Genomic DNA, 10353 nt, shown 5'->3' with positions numbered 1-10353 from the left:
GTCTATTTATTTTTCCTTCAATTGTCACGATAGTAATTTTTACGTAAGAGCCTATATACTTAGTACCATCATTATTGTGAATTACCATTTCATTCTCAGTCCATTACATAGAAACAGTCGAATTAATTCCCAGCCCAATTATCGGAGTGAACACTGGTTAGTTTTCATTTGAGTAATCACAATTAATTATAATCCCACCCTTCCTTGGTGGGAACATAATGAAAGGAACTTGTGGAGCTCCAGTAGAGTGTCTCTCACGAGACCAGGAAGTGTGCGTTGATTTCCCATCTTCAACAGAGATGCACCAAAACAGTTTAGAATGGTTATTAGAAAATATCTAAGCAGTGTTTGAATTGCTTTTCAATCCAATTTTGGATTTGCTCTGTCTGTTGTTCATTCCAATAATCACAGATTCTGCAGTTTATTATCTTCAGGTCATTAATAAATGTATGTATCACATTACATTGTCTCTAAATTTTAGATTTGAGGACACTGTAGTTTTTCAAATTTAAAATATCACAATACCTTACTACTTCCACTTATCTCACTTTGTGTATGATGGCTTCAATGCATTTTGCTAAGCAATTCTACTAAACATAAAGATTTTGTTGACTTTAAATGGTATCTTTAGCACTCGATTATCAATCTATTCCTAAATCAAAGAATCATAGAGTCATAGAATCCCTACAGTGTTGAAACAGGCTACTTGTCTCAACAAGTCCACACGGACCCTCCGAAGAGAAACCCACCCAGACACATTCCCTTGCTCTATTACTCGACATTTCCCCTGACTAATGCACCTAACCTACACATCCATAAACGATTGGCCAAGAGCACTAACAGCAAGACTTGTCAATAGTCCTAGTTTGTACATGTTTTCAAACAGGTTTTCAGTCCAATTATTTCAAAAAAAGAGTCATTTGACTTAGTTCAAATGTAGATGTAAACATTTTCGGATCATTTCCATTCAAAGTATTTATTTGCTTATTCGGATCAAACTTGAATTTGCTTCTGTAAATTCCATTTACTGTGTTTTCCAATCATGGAAGTACTCGTTAATTGGTCCTCATTTTGATCTTAAATCTGATGCAAATTTGAAATACTGATTACAGTGAAAATTATATGAATGGTGGGCGGCATGGTGGCACTGCTGCCTCACAGCGCCAGGGGCCCTGGTTCAATTTCCACCTCAGGCAACTGTCTGTGTGAAATTTGCACATTCTCTCCCGAGTCTGTGTGGGTTTCTTCCGGTGCTCCGGTTTCCTCCCGCAGTCCAAAAAATGTACAGGTTAGGTGAATTGGCCATACTAAATTGCCCGTAGTTTTAGGTGAACGGGTAAATGTAGGGAAATGAGTCTGGGTGGGTTGCTCTTCGGAGGGTCGGTGTGGACTTGTTGGGCCAAAGGGCCTGTTTCCACACTGTAAGTAATCTAATCTAATCCAATCTATAAATGTGTGGTCTCTAAAAGAAAGCCATGGAAGGTTAGATAGAATTCTTGAGCAGCCTGTATATTTGAATGAAAAAAACAATTCCTTCCAAAAAAACAAAGTTAAGAAATCACACTAAACCAGGTTATAGTCCAACAGGTTTATTTGGAAGCGTTAGCTTTCGGAGTGCTGCTCCTTCAACCAACTGATGAATTGTTGGTTCATAACCTGGTGGTGCTTGATTTTTCAAACTTTGTACAGCCCAATCCAACACTGGCACCACCAAATCATTCCAAAAACACTCTACGTATGTACCTTTTAACAATTCAATAATCCTGCAACAGGACTACAATTCTCAATTTATCTATTTTAATAAATATCTAATCAATATCTAACAACTACTGGAAAACATAAATCATTTTATCTGTTAAAACGCAAAATTTAATGATCAATTCATTGTTATCACGGTATGTGAACTATATTTTCACTCTCCAGTGATGTGAAGTGACCCTTGGACAGAAATTATACATTCTAAATTCACCTACAGCCAGATAAATCGGGACAAACACAAAATTAATCAAACTAATTCAAACAGCAGCGAGAATCAATCAGTTCCAGGATGACCCAAATTTTCTTACACCTTGACTTCCAGCCAATGCCTGAGCATTATATACCTCTCTTGAAATGTCAACAATGAAGGGTTTTTGCACCAACACATTGAATGCTTTGAATCCAGCTAATGACCACATTCAGACATTTGTCACAAAACTATTAATAATTGGGTGGCACGGTGGCACAGTGGTTAGCACTGCTGCCTCACAGTGCCAGAGACCCGGGTTCAGTACCCGCCTCAGGTGACTGACTGTGTAGAGCTTGCACATTCTCCCAGTGTCTGCATGGGTTTCCTCCCACAATCCAAAAATGTGCAGGTTAGGTGAATTGGCCATGCTAAATTGCCCATAGTGTTAGGTGAAGGAGTAAATGTAAGGGAATGGGTCTGGGTGGGTTGCGCTTCAGTAGGTCCGTGTGGACTTGTTGGGCCAAAGGGCCTGTTTCCACACTGTAAGTAATCCAATCATTTTCCAAATCATTGAAAATATATCAAAGGTCTTGAAATCAAAGTGATCACTGCACATAAAGCCATAAGATGGTTTTCAAGGCCACCTGATAATTGTTCAGTGAAAAACCTTTTGTCAGTATCATATTGTTCTCAGGATAAATAAACACAGCAGGCATCACGCTATCACATCATCCCAAAGATATGCAAGAGATACCTTCTTATAATTTACACACCACATGTTCCCATGTCAATAAAATCACTTCATTATTTGAGACTGAGGATGCTGATAGTAACATGTATCGAGATGAAGGAATTCCTAAATATAGGCGAGTTTTCTGATAAGTTCCCTCCAGTCATCATGTTAAGAAAATGTAATTGTGGCTAAGTACATTGTGAACAGATCCCCATTAAACCTTTTCACGTGTTTACTCAGAGACACGATTGAAACATTTCCTCTATAAATGCTGTTGACTGTATTTCGCTATAATAACCATGTTCTTTATCGATTTATTTTCTTTGTAATGCTGACACAAATGACTGAATATTGATGACATGGAAAATTGAATGGATTATACATTGTATTTCTACAGAAGAAAAGCTGAGACAGCAAGTACAGATTGCAGGAGTATCTGAGAATGTTGAATGACAAAACAGTTCTGATCAATAATCACTGCATATCGAATGTATTTTCCAAACCATCATGCCAGCATTCTAGTTCTCAGCTCACTGATACTAATTACTGTGTCATCGATATCAGAGCAAACTCGTTTGGAAATATTGAATCATTTAATGTGTCAGCATTCTAAAATAAATTACCAATTCATTGTTAGACCAACATCACACAATAATTCTGTTTAAGTTTAGTAACAAATATCATGAGATTCACATTTCAATTTAAACCATTATTTCTTCGTGCCAATTTTACAAAGGAAAATGGATCTTTTTTTTCCAGGTCAACACATCCATGAACCAAGCAATGATTCCTCATCCAACACTCACAGGAAATATCTGATGCCTTCTCATTTGAATGTTCACAGAAATAATTGGATTAATATTCGGCATTACAAATGAAGATACGTCTAATTGTTTTAGACTCCAATAAGTAATGTTCATTTCTACATGTTACAGATAGCAATATGGAGTTTCTAATTATTTTAAGTTTGCAGTGACCTGTTTTAAGACAAATTTTTCCTTATATCTAATATTTAATCACTGATAAAATCCAGTATATTTGGCTTTAAGTGTGGAATTAAGTCTCAGTGACGTAGGCATATTGCACGGTATTGTTCCCTAATGGTAGCGAATGCAGATTTGTATTTTAATACTGAAATCCTGGTTGATTTGCTGTTGTAGGGGTGCCCTGCCCCATCTGGAATAGAATGGCCTATGTTGGCTCATACGAAATGTCCGACAAACAAAAAGACGCAACCTGCCTTAGAATTAAAACACAAGATGGTGGAGGAGAGATAAACTAACAGTCTGTTCCAATCTTGATGAAAGAAAATAATATTTTGTAAAATCCTACTCCAGGTCCATAAGTATGCCAGTCCAGATAGTAATATTCCAGACAATAATAAGAACATGCCAGATACAGAAAAACGACCAACCCTGACCTTCATTAATGAAAGAATAATTGTCCCAGTGAATGAATAAACACCAGCTGCAGGATACAGCCCGGTTAACTTTCACAGCAGCTATCAGGGCAATAGACAGGGTTCATTTTTCAGAAACAGTTACTATTTTAAAGTTGCTCAGAACATTAAAAAAAACTTCTAATTGCAGATTCTTGAGAATTGTGGACAAGGCAGAGTGCAAGGCTGGAAGGAGGATAATAATTAACTTTGTAAACTGAAGAAATAACGTACATTGAGAGATACCAATGCCGGGAAATTTTAGGACTTTTTAAACATCATGAAACAATAGGAAGCTGGGGCTATCCATAACAATGTCCATCTGAGATTAGGTGTTCTACAGGATCGGGTGTCTGTATAAGGAGGGAAGGACTGTAACCACATTGCATGTGGCCATTGTAATACAGCAAGTGCGTGCAATTACTGCTTTTACTGTACACGATACAGTGTGTCATGGACCTACATTCTTAGATTGGCCTTGGGGGATGATCCCTGCAAGGCATTCAAAAAGGTCCCACACAGTAGGCTATTGTACAAACTACAGAGGAATGGGATTGTGGGAGATGCTGCAGTTTGGAACAGTAATTGGCTTGCTGAAAGAAGACAGAGGGTGGTGGTTGATGGGAAATGTTCATCCTGGAGTCCAGTTACCAGTGGTGTACCGCAAGGGTCAGTGTTGGGTCCACTGCTGTTCGTCATTTTTATAAACAACCTGGAGGAGGGCGTAGAAGGGTGAGTTAGTAAATTTGCAGACGACACTAAGGTCAATGGAGTTGTGGATCATGACGAAGGATGTTGTAGGTTACAGAGAGACATAGATAAGCTTCAAAGCTGGGCTGAGAGGTGGCAAATGGAATTTAATATGGACAAGTGTGATGTGATTCACTTTGGTTGGAGTAACTGTAATGCAAAGTACTGGGCTAATGGTAAGATTCTTGGGAGTGTAAATGAGCAGAGAGATCTCAGTGTCCAGGTACACAGATCCTTGAAATTTACCACCTAGGTTGACAGGCTTGTTAAGAAGGCATACAGTGTTTTAGATTTTATTAACAGAGGGATCGAGTTCTGGAATCATGAGGTTATGCTGCAGCTGTACAAAGCTCTAGTGCGGCCGCACTTGGAGTATTGTGTACAGTTCTGGTCACTGCATTATAAGCAGGATGTGGAATCTTTGGAAAGGGTGCAGAGGAGATTTCCTAGGATGTTGCCTGGTACGGAGGGAAGGTCTTATGAGGAAAGGCTGAGGGACTTGAGGCTGTTTTCGTTGGAGAGAAGAAGGTTGACAGGTGACTTAATAGAGACATATAAGATAATCAGAGGGTTAGATAGGGTGGACAGGGAGCGCGTTTTTCCAAGTATAGTGATGGGGAGCACAAGGTGGCATAACTTTAAATTGAGGGGTAATAGATATAGGACAGATATGAGAGGTAGTTTCTTTACTCAGAGAGTAGTAAGGGTTTGGAATGCTTTTCTGCCACCTCCAAACGGACCCCACCACCAGGGATATATTTCCCTCCCCTTCCCTATCAGCGTTCCGAAAAGACGACTCCCTCCGTGACTCCCTCGTCATGTTCACACACCCCACCAACCCAACCTCCACTCCCGGCACCTTCCCATGCAACCGCAAGAAATGCAAATTGTGCGCCCACACCTCCCCCCTTACTTCCCTCCATGTCCCCAAGGGAGCCTTCCATATCCACCACAAATTCACCTGCACCTCCACACACATCATTTATTGCATCCATGCACCCGATGTGACCGCATCTATATTGGGGAGACAGGCCGCCTACTTGCGGTATGTTCCAGAGAACACCTCTGGGACACACGGACCAACCAACCCAATCATCCCGTGGCTCAACACTTCTACTCCCCTGCCCACTCCACCAACGACATGCAGGTCCTTTGACTCCTCCATCGCCAGACCATAACAACACGATGGTTAGAGGAAGAGCGCCTCATCTTCCGCCTAGAAACTCTCCAACCACAAGGGATGAACTCAGATTTCTCCAGTTTCCTCATTTCCCCTCCCCCCACCTTGTCTCAGTCAAATCCCTCGAACTCAGCACCACCTTCCTGACCTGCAATCTTTTTCCTGACCTCTCCGCCCCCACCCCACTCCAGCCTATCACCCTCACCTTGACGTCCTTCCACCTATCGCATTTCCAACGCCCCTCCCCCAAGTCCCTCCTCCCTACCTTTTATCTTAGCCTGCTGGACACACTTTCCTCATTCCTGAAGAAGGGCTTATGCCCGAAACGTCGATTCTCCTGTTCCTTGGATGCTGCCTGAACTGCTGCGCTTTTCTAGCAATACATTTTCAGCTCTAATCTCCAGCATCTGCAGTCCTCACTTACTCCTATGGAATGCTTTGCCTGCAACTGTAGTTGATTCGCCAACTTGAAATACATTTAAGTTGTCATTGGACAAGCATATGGACCTACATGGAATAGTGTAGGTTGGATGGGCTTCAGATTTGTACGACAGGTTGGCGCAACATCGAGGGCCGGAGGACCTGTACTGCACTGTAATATTCTATGTTCTATGTTAACTGGTTGCAGCATAAATAAACATCTCCCACTTCCCAGAGTTCTGCCTGCCTTCTGAGTCTTCATTCAGTGGAAAACACTCCTGCAGCTATGATGGCACTTCAATTCAATACAAACACTTTGTGTGAAATTATTACTTTCAGAGCAATATAATTTCCATGTTAAAATTGTTTTACTTCTTTTGTGTGCAAGAAAACAATGTAGGTACATCCATTTGTTGTTTAGTTCAACTAACACAAAATTTTAATTCATTGGAAACACTACACTGGGGTGAAAAGAACAATTCTTCAGCTCAAATCTCATATTAAATGGCTGTTTCTATTTTTCAAATCCTATGACCTCCAAAACAATATTTATTTAATTTCATAAGAAGAAAAGAAAACTGCTTTTGAAATGTTGAGATAGTTTCTTTTTCTTCCAACATTAGTTTTCAATGAAAAATAATCACACAATTATCAGTCATTTGGTACAAAATGACTCCTGGGACCAAATGTCATTAACACAACCTTTCCTTCACAATCATACTCACTTTCCTGGCCTAATTATTTTCTTCCAAATTCTGACATAAATGTCTAAACATTTGTCATGGTAAAAGTTACATTAATTAAATAGATATGTCTCTACAAAAAATCAATTGTTGCTGAGTGTTTTTTAATTATTAAAGCCACATTTTACATTTTAATTTTCAGTTTATTAGTATTAATGAATATACAATCGACATCAGAGCAAAGTGCACTCAAAATATTAAGTCAATTTATCTATCAGGATTTTAGAAACAATTCTCAATTACAGAAATTACAGAACACTTTAGCTTAGAATTTGTAACACGCATATGATTGTCGACTTGCCCATTATGGTTGGGAACGTTATGAAGGGATCTTGTGCAGCTCTGTTACTGTCTCTGCTACCACACCAGTAGGCACAATTTCAATTCCCACCTTGTACAGAATTCTGATTCGAAAATATCTAAGAATCAATTGAATTGCCTTTCAAATCAATATTCGATATGCTTCCATCTGTTGTTAATTCCAATAATCATAGTATTTGTTATTTACTTTCTTCAGGTCAATAATAATAGAATGTATCTAATTCCACTCCATCAATATTCCTTGGAAAATATTTGAGAATGTTGCAGTCATAAAGATGAAATATACGAAGTAATTATATTCATTGATTTTGTTTTGTTCTGAAGAGCTTAGTTCGGACAACACATAGAACTTGATGCTCCAGTGCTACAAATATTAGAAAAAAATATTGTTCTTCGTCAGTAAAATAAACAAATGCCACTTGCTATCATTTATCAATTTTTAGTTATTGATCTGTTTGTGAATTGTGTGAAATGTTTAGTTTTCCAGTCACCTATTTATGTTGAATGTAAGATTGAAATGCTGTGAAAATATCAGGGTGTGTTCGTTTGAAAATTGACTTTACATATTTCTCACTTACCTCATTTATTGCATGATGTCTTAAGTGTGTTTTGCTCAGCAATTCTAGTAAATATTTTAAAATGTCTAATCTTAAATAAGATCCTTCACACCCAAATATCAGTCTGTTCCTAATTCATGTAAATACCTCAATTTTATTGAAATCAGTGTTAACACAAAACACTGCACATAAAGCAACACAAAGGTCCTTATCACCACCTGATTACTGAGTAAATACCTTATTGTTCCTGAGACTAATAACAACAGTAAGCATTTGTCTACTATTCCCTGCAGAAAGTGCAATTGATATCTTATATTTCAGTCTAGTCGTCAAGGATGATTTATATTGTTTAAACCAATAATTCAACTTTATCATGGACATTGACTGGAATACAAGAGCATTGGGAACAAAAGTTTTGTCATTCTAACAATTTTTAAGCTTTTTGTTGTGTGCAACAGACAATTCAAATTATAACCAGTTTTGTTGCAAATTCAACAAATGCTTCATTTCAAATTTGTGAAATTCCTACATTTTTGCAAAAAGGTTAGTCGCCACTGTATGTTTCATATTAAAGGACTTCTTTTTCAAATCATGTGTGCGACAAAATGATTACTGCTATCTTTTCATTGTAAGAATAGAACAGCTTTGATCACGTCGATTGTTTTTTGCCGTTTCTATTCCGACATTATTCATCATTGTACAATAATGACAAAATTATTAAAATTGCTTTATATACCACATGCTGTTGACTACATTGTTTGCTCAATTTCCTGTTTACTTTCATGATCTACTAATTCTCTTCCTAATTCTGACACAAATGCTTAAACATTCATCAGAATATTAATCATATAAATCAATGTAACACATTTCTACAAGGAGTTCAGTGGATGGAAATTCACAATTCTTGTACAATGTATATGTTTGTGTTAAAAAAGAAGAATCTTGTTCAATAATCACTGCATGGCTCATTGTTTTCTTCAATCCATAAAACTAGGTCCTATTCCTCAGGTTACTGATCTTAATAAATATTCAATCAACATCACAGTAACATGCTTTTGAAATATTGAATCATTTTAATTCTTCATGTCCAACACTAATTATCAAGACATTGTCATTACAATAATGGCACAATTTTTAAGAAAGCCTTTTGAACAGATATAGTAGGATTCACGTTTAAATTTAATCCATTGTTTCTTAGTACTACTACTACAGTGTGAAAATGCATTTATTTTGCAGGTCACCTATCCCACAACAGAACCAATGACTTCCCATCCAACATCATTGCAAATATCTGATGTTTGCTCATTAGAAAGATCAGCCTTAATCTCAGCCTTAAAATACAGGGAACTGTAATTACTTTTCACTGAATTAATTCCAGTTCATTTCCAGACATCGCTCAGTGCCATAGCAAAATGAGGTTTCTCGTTATTACTTAATACATTGATAGACTTTGACGATTTAATTGTTGTTGTTATCTAATAATTTTTAATGTTCATTCAATCCAGTACATTGTGCAAGTGTGGAATTACGGCACAGTACGTGAACTACTGTAAAGATTTTGCAGGGTACAATGTCACAATCATTGTTAATATCAATTTTTATTTTACCTGTGGAAACATAGTTGAATTCATTTAATTAAATTTCACTTCAATGCTAAGATTTATCATGTTTGGAATCAAAATAAGACTTAAGGATTTTTCATGCAACAAAGTCAAATGATAAAGAACTAACATCTCTTTAATGTTTCATTCAAAAATAACAATAAATTTTGGATTTTTGTAAGTTATGTATTTTTGGAAAGAAGGAATGTTGTCTTCAGTCGAAGGGTCGCATTGAATCACTAATTCACAGTATCTGCTGTTTATTCTCTTCGAGTTCTCAAGAAAATAAATTAACTAGTTCTGCTGGTTGTAAATTCATGGAAAATATTTGAGAATGTTGTGGTCTTAAAGGTGAAAAGGCTAAGTGATCGTAAGTGATCAGGTTTTTTTTGTTCAAAAGAGCTTGATTCAAACATTTCGAACACATACATTGTCATTCTGCAGTATTTCAAACGTGTAAAACAAGTCGCTTTCTTCATTTGTAAAATAAATATATGTCACTTCCAATTATTCATTAGTCAGCTAATTACCTACGTTTGTTATTAAAAATTGCAATTCGTCTAAATATTGTTATGACCTTTGATCAAATTAAATTTCTAATTAATGTTCATTCGTGAATTTTCTTTTTTTTGGTTTTCCATTCACCTATTCATATTGAATGT

General features: G+C 37.2%; 1 long non-coding RNA gene across 3 annotated transcripts in view; it reads left to right on the top strand.

Moving 5' to 3' along the window:
* Positions 1-10353, top strand: part of LOC132824798 (uncharacterized) — a 173199-nt gene that overhangs the window by 38782 nt on the left and 124064 nt on the right. The window contains exon 3 of one of the 3 annotated variants that reach the window (XR_009645704.1): positions 3079-3135. The exons of the other annotated variants lie outside the window; for them this stretch is intronic. This is a non-coding gene — a long non-coding RNA (uncharacterized LOC132824798). Of the gene's footprint in view, positions 1-3078; positions 3136-10353 lie in introns of those variants that run through there. 3 annotated transcript variants of the gene reach the window in all.

The sequence above is a fragment of the Hemiscyllium ocellatum genome, chromosome 19, assembly GCF_020745735.1.
Source record: "Hemiscyllium ocellatum isolate sHemOce1 chromosome 19, sHemOce1.pat.X.cur, whole genome shotgun sequence".
Lineage (NCBI taxonomy): Eukaryota > Metazoa > Chordata > Chondrichthyes > Orectolobiformes > Hemiscylliidae > Hemiscyllium > Hemiscyllium ocellatum.
Note: the sequence above shows the minus strand (reverse complement) of the source record. Positions and strands in the feature narration are given on the sequence as shown.